We start from the raw sequence: 16,591 nt of genomic DNA on the forward strand, positions 1-16,591 counted from the left end.
AAGTTCAATTTTAACCTCATCGGTCCACAGAACTTGTTTCCAAAATGCATCAGGCTTGTCTATATGTTCATTTGCAAAGTTCAAACGATGATTTTTGTGGTGAGGACGTAGAAGAGGTTTTCTTCTGATGACTCTTCCATGAAGACCATATTTGTACAAGTATCTCTTTATAGTGGAATAGTGTACCACAACTCCAGTGTCTGCCAGATCTTTCTGGAGGGATCGTGCAGTCAAACGTGGGTTTTGAATTGTTTTTCTCACAATCCTGCGAGCTGTTCTGTCTGAAATTTTCTTGGTCTTCCAGATCTTGCTTTAACTTCCACTGTTCCTGATGACTGCCATTTCTTAATTACATTCCGAACAGAGGATATTGACATCTGAAAACGCTTTGCTATCTTCTTATAGCCTTCTCCAGCTTTGTGAGCGTCAACTATTTTCAGTTTCAGTTTTCTAGACAACTGCTTAGAAGAACCCATGGTGCTGATTGCTGGGGCAAGGTCAGATGAGTCTGGGCATTTAAAACCTTTGAGATTGACATCATCTGGTCTTCCCAGACGATGATTGAGAACAATCCATGACACTGGCAGGTCTCAGCTTTGCAAAGGGGGCAGTGCATGCTATAAATTCTGCAGGGTGCCCAAACTTTTGCAGACGCCATTTTTTTGTTTTCTGTAATTTTGAAAGTGTAAATGATGGAAATAAAATCTAACTTTTGTTGACATATTATAAGAATGTCTAATCTGTAATTTGATGCCTTTTGGAGATTTTTCCATCTTTCCTTGGCTTCTTTATGCACATTAATACAAATTTTTAGCTGGGGTGCCCAAACTTTCGATCCCCACTGTATATATACATTTTTTATATATTACAAAATATATGAAAATTATTTTTAAAAATATATTTTTTATATATATTCTTCGATTGTTTTAACATATAAAAAAGTCATATTAACATATATTTTTACATATATCTGTAAATGCATTCCAAATATGTAGATTGAATGTATTTTTAAAGACATACAGTATATTTGAAAATGTACTTTTAAAAATATTTTTTGGTAATAAAAAGCATTTCAACATATAGTATATATATATTTATCGAAATATATTTTGAAACTGACTGCGCCACTGCCTGCTACCTGTATTATGGACCATATTCCTGCCTACTACTAGGACTGATATTTTGGCTGTGCCGATCATGTTTCTGACTGGACAATTCCTTTGACTGCTGCTGATCACACCTTTGCCTGCTGCCTGGAACAATGCTTAGGCTGTCCTAACAATATCTCTGCCTGCTGCCTGTACTGACTATGGACAATATTCCTGCCTGCTGCCTGGACAATTCCTTTTTATGTCACTGACCACATCCCTGCTTGCAGCCTGGACCAATGCTCTCCTCTGTGGACAACTGCACTACAAAAACCACAGGTAATCTTTTGTTTACCCTTTGCTCAGCAGAATGTATTTTGGGGTGAAATTAATTCATAATGTACATGCAATGTGTTAGAAATTTGAAGGTCCTTCAAAAATAATAGGTTGTCAGGAAATTAGATTTATGTCCCTAGAACAACTGACGGTGCTACTTGGATGTTAGGCCTCTGTACGTGGCCAGGCTGTGAAAAAGTCTCACATGTGGTATTGCTATATTCAGCACGAGTAGAAGAATGTATTTTGGGGTGTATTTTTTGTTATTTACATGCTATGTGTTAAAAATATCTTATAAATAGACAACTATGTGTAAAAAAAAAAAATAATACGTTTTAATTTTTTTCCTACATTTTCCAAAAACTTGTGGAAAAAAGTGACATGTTCAAAAGATTAATTATGCCTCATAAAAAATAAAGTTGGAGTGTTTTCTTTCCGAAATGGGGTCATTTTGTGGGTGTTTCTACTGTCCTGGTGTTCCAGAGCCTTCAAAAACGTGATAGATTGTCAGGAAATTAGATGTGTCATTTTTGTCTCTAGTACACCTAAAGGTGCTACTTGGATGTTGGGCCTCTCTATATGGCCAGGCTGTGGAAAAGTCTCACATGTGCTATTGCCATACTCAGGAGGAGTAGCAGAATGTATTTTGGGGTGTATTTTTTGGTTTTTACATGCTATGTGTTAAAAATATGTTTAAAAAAATAGTTTTAATTTTTTTCCCGTTTACGTTTTTGGTTGTAACATGACAAAATGTGTTAAATTTCATGGGGTATGAATACTTTTTCAAGGTACTGTAGATGTGTAATTTATGTTCCTAGAACACCTGATGGTGCTCCTTGCATGTTGGGCCTCTGTATATGGCCAGGCTGTGGAAAATTCTCACATGTAGTATCTCCATATTCAAGAGGAGTAGCAGAATGTGTTTTGGGGTGTATCTTTTGGTATTTACATGCTATGTGTTAGAAATATCTTATAAATGGACAACGTTGTGTAAAAAATAATTTTTCATTTTCTTTCCACATATTCCGAAAACTTGTGGAAAAAAAATGATGTCAAAAGACTGATTATGCCTCATAGAATATACGTTGGGGGTGCTTCTCAAAATGGGGTCATTTTCTGGATCATTCCATTGTCCTGGTGCTTCAGGGCCTTCAAAAGTGTAATAGGTAGTTAAGATATTAGATGTGTAATTTATGTCCCTAGAACATCTGATTGTGCTCCTTGCATGTTGGGCATCTCTGTGGAAAAGTGCCTCAAACAATTCATTATGCCTTATAAAAAATAAGTTGGAGTGTTTTATTTCCAAAATGGGGTCATTTTGTGGATGTTTCCACTGTCCTGGTGTTCCAGAGCCTTCAAAAACGTGATAGATTGTCAGGAAATTAGATGTGTAATTTTTGCCTCTAGTACGCCTAAAGGTGCTACTTGGATGTTGGGCCTCTCTGTGGCCAGGCTGTGGAAAAGTTTCACACATGTGGTATCGCCATACTCAGGAAGAATAGCAGAATGTGTGTTGGGGTGTAGTTGCAAGTATGGCTGTGCGGTGAGTGAGAAATAACTTAATATGACAATTTTGTGAAAAGAGAATCTTCATTTTCCAAAGAATTGTGGGAAAAAATTACAACTTCAAAAAGCTCACCATGCCACTTACTAAAAACTTTGGAATGTCTACTTTCCAAAAAGGGATCATTTGGGGGGTATTTGTACTGTCCTGGCATGTTAGGGCCTCAAGAAATGAGATAGGCTGTCGGGTGTGATCACTTTTCAGTGATTGGTACCATAGCTTGTAGACTCTATAGCTTTCACACAGACTAAATAATATACCCTGATTTGGGTTATTTTTAACAAAGAAATGTAGCAGTATAAATTTTAGTCAAAATTTATGAAGAAAAATTACTTATTTGCAACATTTCACAACAGAAACTAAGGAAAAGACATAGTGTTTTTTTGAAAAAGAAAGCAGAAACTTTTATATGGGTACAGTGTTGCATGACTGAGTAATTGTCATTCAAAGTGTGAGAGCTCTGAAAGCTGAACATTGGCCTGGGCAGGAAGAGGATATAAGTACCCAATAGGCAAGTGTTTAATGAACTGTTAAGAAAAATTGCTTTTATTGATGGATCCCAGTTAAAGAAGTTTTCCTTGGTGACACAACAGGAATACAGACATGCAGAAGTAAAAAAAAAACTGATAGGAATTCTAACCTCCCCCTTCTAATGAAAACAGTGCTTTTATTGCCGAGTTCCAATTGGAGAGATTCTTCTCATATCTTGTGTTGGTGACATAACAGGAAGTGAAGTGAAATCTCTCCAGCAGGACCACAAGAAGCATTAAAAACTTGCCAGCAGTTCTAAGCCTTCCATATTCAGCCAAGTTCTGAAATTCTATTTTGAGCATTGCAAGGACCACACATTTAGTCTACCCAGGGAAATTGGTGGTCAGCAGTATCATCATGTTGTCAATCACCTCATTTTACATGGTTGAACGTTTTCAGTAGAACAGCCACAAAGATAGGTGAAATTCTAATTTGTTTATACAGTGAAGCATGTCAGGAAGTGACTTGAGACTATTGATTTTCGGTCTTATGTTTCTATGTTTATATTTTCCTTGGTCCTTGGTGCTCCTGTCTGCAGGGATTCCAGTTCTGCCGGTCTCTGCGGAGTCTGAGGTAGGATCAGATGGACAGACCAGACGCTAGACTAGTTTGAAGAGTGAAAACCTTCTGATAGCATCAACTTCACATCCTCCTATTGAGTGATGACAACAAAGGTGACGTTAGATAAAAGAGAAGAGAAGCATCTGTTTCACATGGGCAGAGACTGCATCTGCACCATGACATGGCCTATAGACTAAAGCTGGGTTCACACTGTTGTAATATGGTAGCACATGAAAACACTAATTTTGTACATTGGTGTGCTACTGTGCTATTTATTTTATATTGGCATTCCAAGGCACTGCACCAACTGACAAGCATTGCAGAGCACCACAATGCACGATAACGCACTACTGTGCATTGTGCTGCATTAAAAAAAATTAAAAATAAAAAGAACGCAGGGCAACAGTGTGAACCCAGCCTAAGAACAGGGCTAGAATCAAACAGAAACTTGACAAATTCATTTGTGATCAGATTGTGCAGGTATGGCTGACCTCTGGCCACAGATAAGGTTGCCACCTGTCCGATTCTGACCCAGGCAGTCCGGGTTTTGACACGTGTCCGAATTTCAGCCTGCGTAAACTTGGACATACGTACCTCCAGTCCAACGGTCCTGCAACAAATTCAATAACTCATTCTGTTTCGGGGATAAAAGCCAGTGCTAAGCAAGTTACCGGAGTTCTCCAGTGCACCAGTGAGGATTCCTGATGGGCCGGCACAGCGAAGCATTGCCAACTCAAAAGGACTTTATTTGGATATTAGCACAAGGTACTTTGATGGATTGGAGGTTTCCACTAGTATTCATATAGTATTATGTGTATCAAGATTGCACAGCATATATTTTTGAATAAGATTGGAGTGTATTGAGTGTATTAATACTTGGATTTCCCTTGGGGGTGTCCACCATCATTTACAATTATTTTTCCACATATGAATTAATATAATTATGGAGGAGGTTGCGCTGCATTTTTTTAATTTTATGTTTAAGTTTCGGAGCTGAACACTGATATAAGGGTACTCTGATCTAATGGGGATCCCCTGGATTATGTAGGAGGGTGGCACTAACCACTGTATTATGGGGGAAGGGGAGGTGACACTTACCCCTGTATTACAAGGGAGGAGGGTTGGAAGTCTGCCTGAAACCTAGACACAATATTTAGACAAAGCTGTGGCTTCCCAAGTAACAGAGATAGTCACAAACAAATCCATTGCTACCTGTTAACCAGTTCCCAACCGCGCTATAGCTGAAGGACGGCTACAACGCGGTTCTATGGTTCTGGGACGATGTCCATGGACGTAATTTCAGTATATGCCTCCTGCACACCCCCAGCGCCAACGGTGATCACTGTGTCCTACGAACACAGCTGATCGCGTCATACGGTAAACAGCCAATCACAGTGACCTTTTACCATGTGATCAGCTGTGTCCAATGACACAGAAGATCACCGGGTAAATACAGTTGCCGCTGTCATAGCGTGAGGAAAGTGCTGCCAAGAACCAGCAATTGTCAGCGAAGGGATCAACACTGATCATCAGGGCACTGTTGATCAGTACCCTGATGATCAGTGCTCAGCAGTGCCTACCCACCTGTACCCATCAGTGACACCCACCTGTGCCCATCAGTGCCACCTGCCTGTGCCCTGCAGTACCACCCACCTCATGAACGCACATCAGTGAAGGAGAAAAATTACCTGTTTGCAAAATTTTATAACGGAAACAAAAAAAACTTTTTTTTTCAAATTTTTTGCTCTTTTTTTGTTTATAGCGAAAAAATAAAAAAACACCCAGCGGCGATTAAATACTACCAAAAGAAAGCTCTATTTGTGTGAAAAAAATTATAAAAATTTCATATGGGTACAATGTTGCATGACTGCGCAATTGTCATTCAAAGTGCAACAATGCTGAAAATTGGCCTGGGCAGAAAGGGGGTAGAAGTGCTCAGTAGGTTAATGCACTCTGGCCACACCCACTGTTCGCCGTGGCGCACTACGTGCACCACATTACTACTCTCCTTAGTGCACCCAAAAGTGTCCCAGGTCTTTTACAATCCTATAGTGTATACTACAAAAAAAAAATTCCCATGTGCTGCTGAAGTGTTCGAGTTTGCCTTGAAGAAAAGGTAGCAACCCTAGCAACAGACATTCGAGGGAGGTTGGCAGGATATTTTCCATAATGGCACTTGTGGGCAAGTGCTGAGGGCAGTTATAGGGAGGATGCACCAGACCTCAATGCTCACAAATTTTAATAATTTGTTTTCTTGTTTTGAGCAGCTCTAGAATTTCTTGGCTAAATTCAACAAGGAAACTAGGAACTGGGCAGCAAGGGATGTTACAAGATGTCAAAAGGCTCCTCGTTGTTATTAACCATGAGACTGTCACTCCTTTGCTTTGTTTGGTGGCCTGTATAGTTAAAAATAACTTTTGCATGTGGGCAAGGCCACTCTGCCCATTGCACAGAGCCTCAGGTACAGGAATATTAATTCTGCCAAGCTCAACATTCTACTGGTGCACAGATGCAGGCCATAGGCCAAAATCTCTTCCCATCCCTTGGTCACCATTACTTAGCCCCTTTCTCGCCCAGAGCGCACACTTACACAGGACTGTGATTCTCTAGTGGTTCAGGTCCGAGCTCCCAAAGTCCATCTGAACACTCGGTTCCATTTCACACGGGAGGGGGGGTTGCCTGAATCACCTGGCATGTGCTTCCGGAGGGGGCCATCTCTCACTGCAAGCAGGATGACTGTGTTTATCCAACCATCACCAGCTCTGAGACAGAGTTGCAAACACTTCACAGTGATCAAGTCTCCACGCTTAACTGAGTTTGTTCTTCAAACAAACACTACAGTACAGTAATGTGTAACTACACGTGATACTGTACACTACTGGGATACTGGTCCCCAGCACATACAATTACGAAACAAATTGCCTCTTTTGTTTGAAACTTTACTTAATGAAAGTATTTAAACGTGTAACAATCCATACATTGGCAGAACACAAGGTGTGTCCTATTAACTATCCAAAACATGGTGTTAGATGCAGAACATCAATAAACCGTTCCAATTCCTGGGGTAAACGTGACCATATATACTGGAAGCAGTCTCACTATTACTAAGTTGCTGGTGAGGTGATGTGGTGTAATCGCTCAGCATTCTATACAGAATCAGTCCCAGGCTTTATACCTCATCCCCAAGCTCCAGGGAACAGCTCTCCCAGTCTAGATAGACATCTTTCTCTGTTGCTGCTGATATTCCAAGAGAGAGAATGAACTGCTGATCTTGAATATAAAGGGAGAGGGCAGGGCAATGACTGCTAGCTTACCTACTAAGGGGAGTGACTAGAGTTAAAGAGGAACTCTCACTTCCACCTGCCTACATACATGCAAAGCAGACCATGAGTTGCCTCCAACAGTGTATTCTAACAGTAATTTTTACTAAAACCATTACAATACAAAGGGCTCTTGTACAAAAAGGAATCATCTTTCAGGCATGCTCAGAGCAGCATCATTGGTTGAGCGTTGAACATTGCAAAGTCAGGGGATCACTGCAGAGCGTTTTACATTCTAGCAAGTGAATGCAAAGTGGAGTAGCACAAGCACATAAAGGATTCTCAGCATTTGCTTATTAGAGAGTAAGGTTAACAATCAGGGAAGGTTTCTAACCTGTTCTATAACAGTGACTAGTGGCATCAGGGAGTCCCCTTAGGTGTTCATTTTTTACACTATCTAGTTGGTTCGGTTAGCTATCATCTGGTCTCTTTGGGTAACCATAGGGTGTAATCTGTTCTTCTATCCAGTGTTGAGTTACATATTTCCTGCTGCTTTCTTTCCTTGCCCAACTTATTTGCATCCCGCAGTTTACATGCTTTCCTGCCGCCAAGTGGCATGTCTAGTTCCTTGCTATCAGTCTGTGTATGCATTACCTGATCTTTTGTTGCCTAAAAAATGGAGCAGAAAATTTAGTTGGAAAATAGAAATAAAACTGGCTGAAAGACCATATTTTAAGAGTAGTGATTATTGATAGATACACTGAATAGTTTAAGGCTAATTGTGTTATACTTTTTAAAATACTAATAAATGATATAAAGTTTGAGATTAAAATTACCTGTATTGCCTGGGATATCAATCTGCAGGGATTGGGTGATTTTAGGTTGAACGAATGCATACACACAAAAAGATTCAAGATGGAGTTTTTACAGACAATCATGTCTATAGTTCAGCATACCTCCATGTTCCAGTCCAGGCAGAGAACTAAAGATATTTAATGTTTACAGGGGCTGGACTTCCAATTTACATGTCTGCCTTTTAGGATCTGCACAGCCCCAAGGGTCTTTTTGAAGATTCTGTTGGTGGCCATAGTAGTAATTCACCTTGCAGGAATAAGGCTTTGCCACTACTTGGACAACATTCTGATTGTTGCATGGTCAAGCCAGCAGCTGGAAAAGCATTGTGACTATGTTCTTCAAATACTAACTAGTTTCAGAAAGGTCAGCTGACACCCTCTCAGAGAATGAAGTATCTTGGAATAGTAATTGATACCTGGATAAGTCGAGTATCTCTTCCAAGCTGCAAGATTTCCAAGAAGAGAGTATGCATGCAAAGGGTTAAGGAGACAACATTTATGTCAGTGAAGGACTGCATGGTCCTCAGTGGGCAAGGTGGAACATTAGGGCATTCCAATTTGCTTTCCTCAGTCAATGAGACGGAGTGTGTATGGATGAAAGAATGTTTATGTCTGCGAAAATTCACCTAGACCTGGAGTGGTGGACTTTGCTAGAGTATCTCTCTTGAGGTGTTCTTCTTAGCCTGCAAGACTGGATAGCTCTGATTTCAGATGCCAGTCTCTAGGGCTGGGGACCCACTGCCTTGGGAGACAGGTACAGGGCTGTTGGAGCCCATTGGAATGCAGACACTCCAATTTTCTGTAATTGAAGATGGCCTTCCTAGCATTACAAGCCTTTCAGGATCTTTTTCATGTGGTCTGAGTGAAGTTGATGATCAATAACAAGACAGCAGTAGCCTACATAGACCGTCAATGAGACACCAAAAGTCTCTCCTTGTTGCAACTAGCAACGGAATATTTTTGATGGGACTGAGAACCATTTAGAAGTCCTGACAGCAGTTTATTTGCCAGGAAAGCAAAACCAGCTGGTGGGTCAGCTGAACAAAATATTTCCCAAAAATGAGTGGGCTCTATGAAAGAAGTACTTCAAATCAATATTTGCTACATGGAGCAGTCCGACAATAGACCTCATGGCGACTCCACTTAATGCACAGTTATCAATGTTTGTAACCAGGTACTAGTGTGATAACACAATATTACAGGATGCCTTCACAATACCATTGAGGTTTCCACTGGTTTATGTCTTCCCTCTGGTGCCCTTGATTATGAGTATGCTTCTGAAAATTCAGGCAGAACATGTTCATGCTATACTACTGGCTCCACACTGACTGAGGAGGTCTTGATTCACACTGCTCCTGCAGATGTCATCAGCAACTCCAATTCCATTTTCAGTTAGACGAGATCTCTTGTCCCAAGGTCAATGCCAGCACCTCAATCCAGTGAGGATGTGTTTAATGGCCTGGCTATTGAATTGGTCAGACTAAAAGTGCAGGGATTTTCATACGAGGTTATAAAGACCTTAAAGAGATCCAGGAGAACATCCACAAACTATACTTAATAGAGGATATGGGGGAAGTTTGTTCTGTTTTCAGCTCTGCCTTTAGCCAGCATCTTGGACTTTTTCTAATCAGCTCTGGACTTTGGTCTGGCATATAACTGTATCAAAGTGCAGATTTCTGCCTTATTCTCTTTCACAAGCTGCAGATGGACCTAGGAGCCACTGATGAAACACCTCATGCAGGCAGCAATTTGTATACAACAGCCTAGGAAATCTTTGTTCCCTTTTTGGAATTTAGGTCTGGTTTTGTGAGCACTTATGCAAGTTCTCTTTGCTCCAATAGACACATGTACATTCTGTCTATTAAAATTAGCCCCTCTGATTGCAATCATGTTGGCCAGAAGAGTGTTTTAAATTGTGGCATTTTCTTGCAGAGGACCCTTTTGTGTTGTATTACCAGAACAGTGATTTTACATCCTTCTCCAAGTCTCAGATCAAAAATAGTATCCAATTTGCATAAACATTTTTAAACTTGGGAGGCAATCCTCCGAGTCTCCCACAGGAGTCACCAAGTTCATACCAAGAGAATTTCAGTACCCTGGACATGGACAGATTTTTAAGGGTTTCCTTGCAAAGATCTGAAAATCTTTTAATTTAGCTATCAGGCCCAAGAAAGGGGGAAGCAGCAACCATAAGAGTCATCTCTTCTTGGATTAACAAAGCCTTTCTCCTCCAGAACAGGTGCAAGCTCATTCAACCAGAGGGGTGAAAGCCTCTTGGGTAGTTAATGCCAAGATTTTGGTAGAGGATATACAGTATGTAAAATGGCCAGCTGGAATTTGTGTATGACTTTTCTGCAACAATACAAGCTGGATGTGCAGTCAGCAGCCTTTGCAAAATTTGGATTAGTGTCAGCTGTTTTACAAGAGAAATACATTCTTTGCATTTCTGCTTTGTTGGTGTTCTTTTTCTTCCTGCCCATAGTTAAGTTAGATCCCATTATGTGCTGATGTGAGGCAGGCCAGGAATATGGAAAAGTATCAGATACATACCGTAATTTTCCTTTCCTGGCCTATCCTCCCATAAGTACAAACAATTCTACCCTCCCTGGTGGCCTTCTGCCAGTTAGGTATCGAACACTGGGGTGGGAAGGGGCATCCATTTATTACGCTAGGAAGAGGTGGTCCTAAAGGTCCCAGTGGAGGAGTGAACCCATTGTTTGTTTGACATGAGAATAGGCCAGGAAAGGAAAATTACAGTAAGAATCTGATAACAATTGTTCATATTGTTGTATTAAAAGAGGTATAGACTCCAGAGAGAAACATCATTTTGCCCCTATATAAATAATTAGTAATACCTCATCTGGAATATGCAGTTCAGTTCTGGGCACCTGTTCACAAAAAGGATATTGGAGAACTGGAGAAAGTGCAAAGAAGGGCAACCAAACTGATAAGATTCATGGGGGAGCTCAACTATGAGAAAAAATGAACTCAATCAAGTGTATTCTCTATTTGGAAAAGGCAGGTAAGGGATATATGATGTTTAAACATATAGTGGTCCATATAGAGCACTTGGTGTTGAGTTATTCACTTTCAGGTCATTACAGAGGACAAGGGAGCTCTCTTAACATCTGAAGGAAAAGAGATTTAACCTCCACTTACGGAAAGGTTTCTTCATAGTAAGAATTGTGAAAATGTGGAAGAGAGTCTCTCAAGAACTAGTTCTGGCCAGCTCAGTAGATTATTTTAAAAAAGATTATTTCTGAATGCAAAAATACAACTGGATATTAACATTTATAGGTAACAACACCAGGGATAGTTGATCCCGGAAATATGTAATTGCCTCTTGGTGGATCAGGAATGAAACTTTTCCCCCCCGCTGAAGCAAATTTGATCAAGCTTTATTGTTATTTTTTTGCTTTCCTCTGGATTAACTGTGGGTATAGAATTGTGTATATGGAGGTTTTATATTTACTTGTTCTTTTTTTTTGTGTTGATTGAATTAGATGAACTTGTGTCTTTCTTCAATCGAACTATGTAACTATAATTGATCAGTCAACTGCCAGTTGGTAGACTCTACGGAATCTTTCATATTCACTAACCTGATATTTGCTTGTAGATCCAGGACCTGCTCCCCTGGTATCTACAGGTGGCTTCCCTCTTTCTTGTCCTACACTTTGGTGCCTAGTAAGTGATCTAGGGTGAGCCAATCACATTCAGAGAAAAACAGGAAATAGTGTCAGCCGTTTGTATTGCTGGTAACTTTTAACTGTCCACCTGGGTAGGTACTAGTGATCAGTGCAGGAGAAGGGAAAATAGAGCTACTGCCAAAGGGCCAGGATTAAAGGATTGCACATCTTTGTACCTCAGAGAGATTATGCCCTAACTCCACCTCTCATTCCCTATAAACCTAAGACTTGTATGTGGTCCATAATGGTTCAGTAATTTATAAGCGATGGACAACACTCCCCTGGGAGCTTGAGCCAAAGGGCTTAAAATTGATAAGAGTTTCCTTCCTTTTAAGTTCCTTCAGATGTGAGAGATTAAAATGCTGTAGCTGTTAGTATGGCCAGGAATCTGAAGGGAATTGACCATAACCCTCTCTAATGTCCTCTAATGGTAGTAATTTAATAAGAGTAGATAAAAGATACTGTTCCCTGTTTATTTATGATATCTAATAATTTCAAGGTTTGCATAGTGAAGGTAGAAGTAGTGTTCAACAGTCCTTGATAACCTCCCTGGAACCCATGGGGCATTGGCTATCTTACAGCCTGCCATAGTCTCTGTCAACCTTATCAACAAATTTTGGTTCGCATGATGTTTCCAGCTAAGTATTTTAGTCAGAGCTACTGCTCTATATTAATTTTTCACATTTGGGAGTCTTAATCCACCCTCTGATTTAGTCCTCATGAGACTTTTATATGACTTTAGCTTTCCCTCCACACAAAAGTTGTAAAAACCTGCTGCATAAAAGAAAAAAAAAGTATTTGGAAGCACAATAGGCACCATCTATAGGAGAAATAACACCTTTGGTAGCACCTTCATTTTTATAATAATAATTCTACCTAGCCACATAAAAGTGGCTTTATCCCAACCTCCCAGATCTCTCTTGATCTTATTAAGTAAAGGGACATCATTTTCAGGAACTCTAAGGTTATTTAATTGTCCATCTTCTCTCAAATTGAAGTTTCATTTTGGGTGAATTAACTTTTTCATGCTTGTAGCAGCTTCATTGTCTATTGATAGGTAAGACTGTTATACAAGTTCTTAAGACAGCACCTACAGTATAGCCATGCACAAAGATCTTGTTGGCCTCTGGATACAAATGGTCTGTATAAGCTTCAAGCCCTTGTAAGAAAACAAAGTGAAGAGTTGTATCTCCATCTGTTGGACCAAACTGGTATAGATGTTGCGAAGCAAAATTCACAATATAAAACAGTGATCGAGTGAAGTGCAATTACTCAGAGTAGAGTTACCTTATTGCTGAGAAAAACTTGGTCCACTAGGACCACTAGGTGATCTACACATATGCATTCGCACATACAAACATACATACAGTGTCTCATCCTCTGATGCTTTCACACCAACACTTCTGCTTCAATGGCAACACCTTTCAGCAATAAACCTACACCCCTGCGTTCCTGAAACCTACTGCAATTTCCCCACCACTACAACAGCGCTACTCCCTGCTCACTTGCCCCCTCTGCCTTTGCACCCTCTGCTAACACGGTGACCACTACAAAAGAACAACTCCTTGCTCTCTTACCTCCCTCCATTCCTGTACTCTCCTAAAATTTCCCCATGACTACAACAGCACAATGTATCCCTCGCTCACCCTCTGGTAACTTCACTCAATTCCTCATTTACTAACCCCTATCTGCTCCTGCACCAGTGCATATCATGCAGGTAAGTGGCAGATTTTAAAGGTACTGACAACCCCCCAACTCTCAGCACAACCCTTCCTAGGTGCATGCCCATCTCACGCCCTGCCCACACTGTAGCTATCCCTTGACCACCTTCACCTCCCTCCCTTCCCTAGCACTCCCCACCCCTCATCACCCCCAATCACACTACATCCTCCCCCACTTTGTCTCTTTCTGGGTCGCCTAACCTCATGCTTGCACAGAGCTCTCCTTATTCTCACTGTACCTTATACATTTCTCACAGTGCATACCTCTCTTCCCAACCCCACTCAGTGCATCTCTCTCCTGCCAACATACCCTCACTTACAGCACATCTCTTCCAAGCAACCTCACATTTCCCCCCCCCCACACACCTGCTCTCACTGCTTCCTGACCAATCAAACCACATTCTTCCTGGCCACTCACTTATACTTACATTATGTTCCCCTCCACACTCACACTGCATTACTCCCAGATGATAGTGAAGCCCTCCCTGACCACCCCATCCCACCTCCAATCACAGTGCATTTCTCCCCAGTTAACTCACTCCTGGTCACAATGCATCCCTCCTTGCATCCCTCAATGGCCAAACTACCTCTGTTCATAGTGCATCCTCCTTGACCATTCCACTCTCTGTACAACTACCCCCTTAAGGGATACAGAGTTATTTTCAAGCTCCCTGTCACTCTTGACCCCACTCTGAGAGACCAACACCTGCTGACACCACTGCACACTTCTGGTTAAAATAAACAATCTCAATATTACCAGAAAAAGGACTCACGCACAAGTAAGAGTGAATTGATACTTTGTATTAGAGTTCAGTATGAGCACAGTAAAGTAGCACAAAATTATAGGCGTGTATATACTCGTAGTAACTGTAAGCAAAGGTCAACACATACAGCAAAAATCTCAGTCAGTTCTTAATGTCCAGCTAATCAAAATTTAACCAAGGGTCTCAACTCTGAGACTTTTCTGTCCCCAGTGAGCAAAGGAGAAACTACTAAGGAATAAGGCTGGCTCCCTTTGGGCCATCAGAAGCTGATGACAGGGTTCGAATCTGAAATGAAGAAATAGCTCTTTAATTAGAAAGGTATCAAGGTCCTACCTTTCCTCAGGGCTTGTGCTGCTCCATGTGCTGGCATCCATCTTAGGTCTGCAAAGCATTGTGGGATCCTTTATGCTTTCAGCCCTCTGCGGCTCCTCCCAGGAGGTGGTGGCTTATCACATTTAAGTCTGCTGTTTGCAGCTGTCCATTGCATTCATGTCCTCTCTGTTGCACAGCAGCAAGCTCCTGTTTAGGTAACTCTTTGCTCTCCTGGATACCGACTCCTCCTGGCTTCCATTCTTCCTGACTTCTGACCCCGGCTCTGGCTATGATTCCCGCTGGTTCTCGACTTGATTATCCTGGAAGACGACCTCGGCAGGAGAACTTCTGTCCTACCAAGTCATCCGCTGTTGCTGTCGGACTTGCATAGACTTTTGCCTTGTTTCTGTGTAAATAAACCTACCTTTAATTGCACCTCCTTGTGTGTCTGGCTCCTCGCTCCCTGACAAAAGGCTAAAGTCCTTTCAACTGCAGTGAAGAATCTTCTGCACGCTTGTTGGGGCCCACTTGGTGCACTAAAAGAGTTCAGATGTCCTTGGTTGCAACATGTGAAAGTCCTTCAAAAAGATTTATGCACAGGCATTATCCATTTAAGTGGTATTTAACTTGGGCAGTACCCCTTTAGGTCACAAGATGAAATGCAGGTTTTAAGCAAGAGGGTTAAGGGGTGGGCAGAGGCAAGTGTTAATAATGGGTTAATTTCTCTCTAGGCTGCAGTAGCAAAAGGCAACAATGACAAGTGTCCTTTGATGGATGTAAACCAATTGCAGAGGAAACAGTGGTGTGGCCTGGCCCGCAGATGGTGGACACTGCAGCAGACTGATGACTGGATTATGGTGGAGATGTGTTTGCTAATAGGCCGTGTGAACTGGCCTCAACTTCTGTGACTGGTGAACAATGTCAGTAACTGTATACAGAAAGACTGATGCAAGAGACTGTCAGTGACATCTTAATTGGCTTCAGATTGAGACTCTCTCACCAGATCTGTGGCATCATCCAAGTCACTGGTGATTTCACTGTAGATGGGGGGCCCCTAGCTGTTCTGCGGTTCCTCCTGCAGAATTCGTTCCTGGCTGCAGCACTCCGGGTCACCAACCTACAGGGTAGATCTCAAGACTTTTTTGTGATGTCAGCGTTGGCCGTTCCTCCCAATTGACAAATGATCATTACTAATCAAATTTTGTAAGAAAGACTCCCACCAAGGATTAGGGGACTCTGCTTGACCTCCTCCTGGATGGTGTCAACAGGAGGGCTTACAGATTCTTGAATGCACTTCAATATACTGCACAAAGGAGACTCTAAGGCCCTGATTCACTAAGATGTGAGTGTAATAGCAGAGACTGACCATTCAGGCAGACTCCGGTCAATCAATCAGTCGTCTGACCAGCGTCTAGCAAGCTCATTAACGAGCGTCTACTGACTACTTTGCCATTAGTGAATGTGGTATCCCGTCTGGCACATTTTTAGGTGCAATACCGGATATATTCGCTAGATGGCGCACAAGCGCGGGCTTTATTAACATTGGCGTTTTTCTGATAGAAAATTCTAATACAGCTGTACTATTACATTCTGAAAATTCTCTTTTGCTATTTTTTTGGCTGTTTCTCCAAAATGATCAGGAAAGTATTGCATTGTGCAGCGCTATAAATGCATGTGATCAATAATGAACGCATGTAAAAACCAAAAAGTGCAAAGAATTGCAATAATGATGTAAACTGGTAAATCGTGCTAAAATAAGTTCATAGAATCATTCCTGAATAATGGAATGTCCTTCGTGTGAGAGTACCAACTCAGAGAGTGCCTATGAATGGCACGTGTGGTCTCTCCGTGACGGACAGTAGTGCATGAACTCGTGAAAGGTAAACCACCCTTGGGACTGATCTACACTCACCA

The sequence above is a fragment of the Staurois parvus genome, unplaced genomic scaffold, assembly GCF_062004578.1.
Source record: "Staurois parvus isolate SC_StPar_1 unplaced genomic scaffold, SC_StPar_1.0 ptg000525l, whole genome shotgun sequence".
Classification (NCBI taxonomy): domain Eukaryota; kingdom Metazoa; phylum Chordata; class Amphibia; order Anura; family Ranidae; genus Staurois; species Staurois parvus.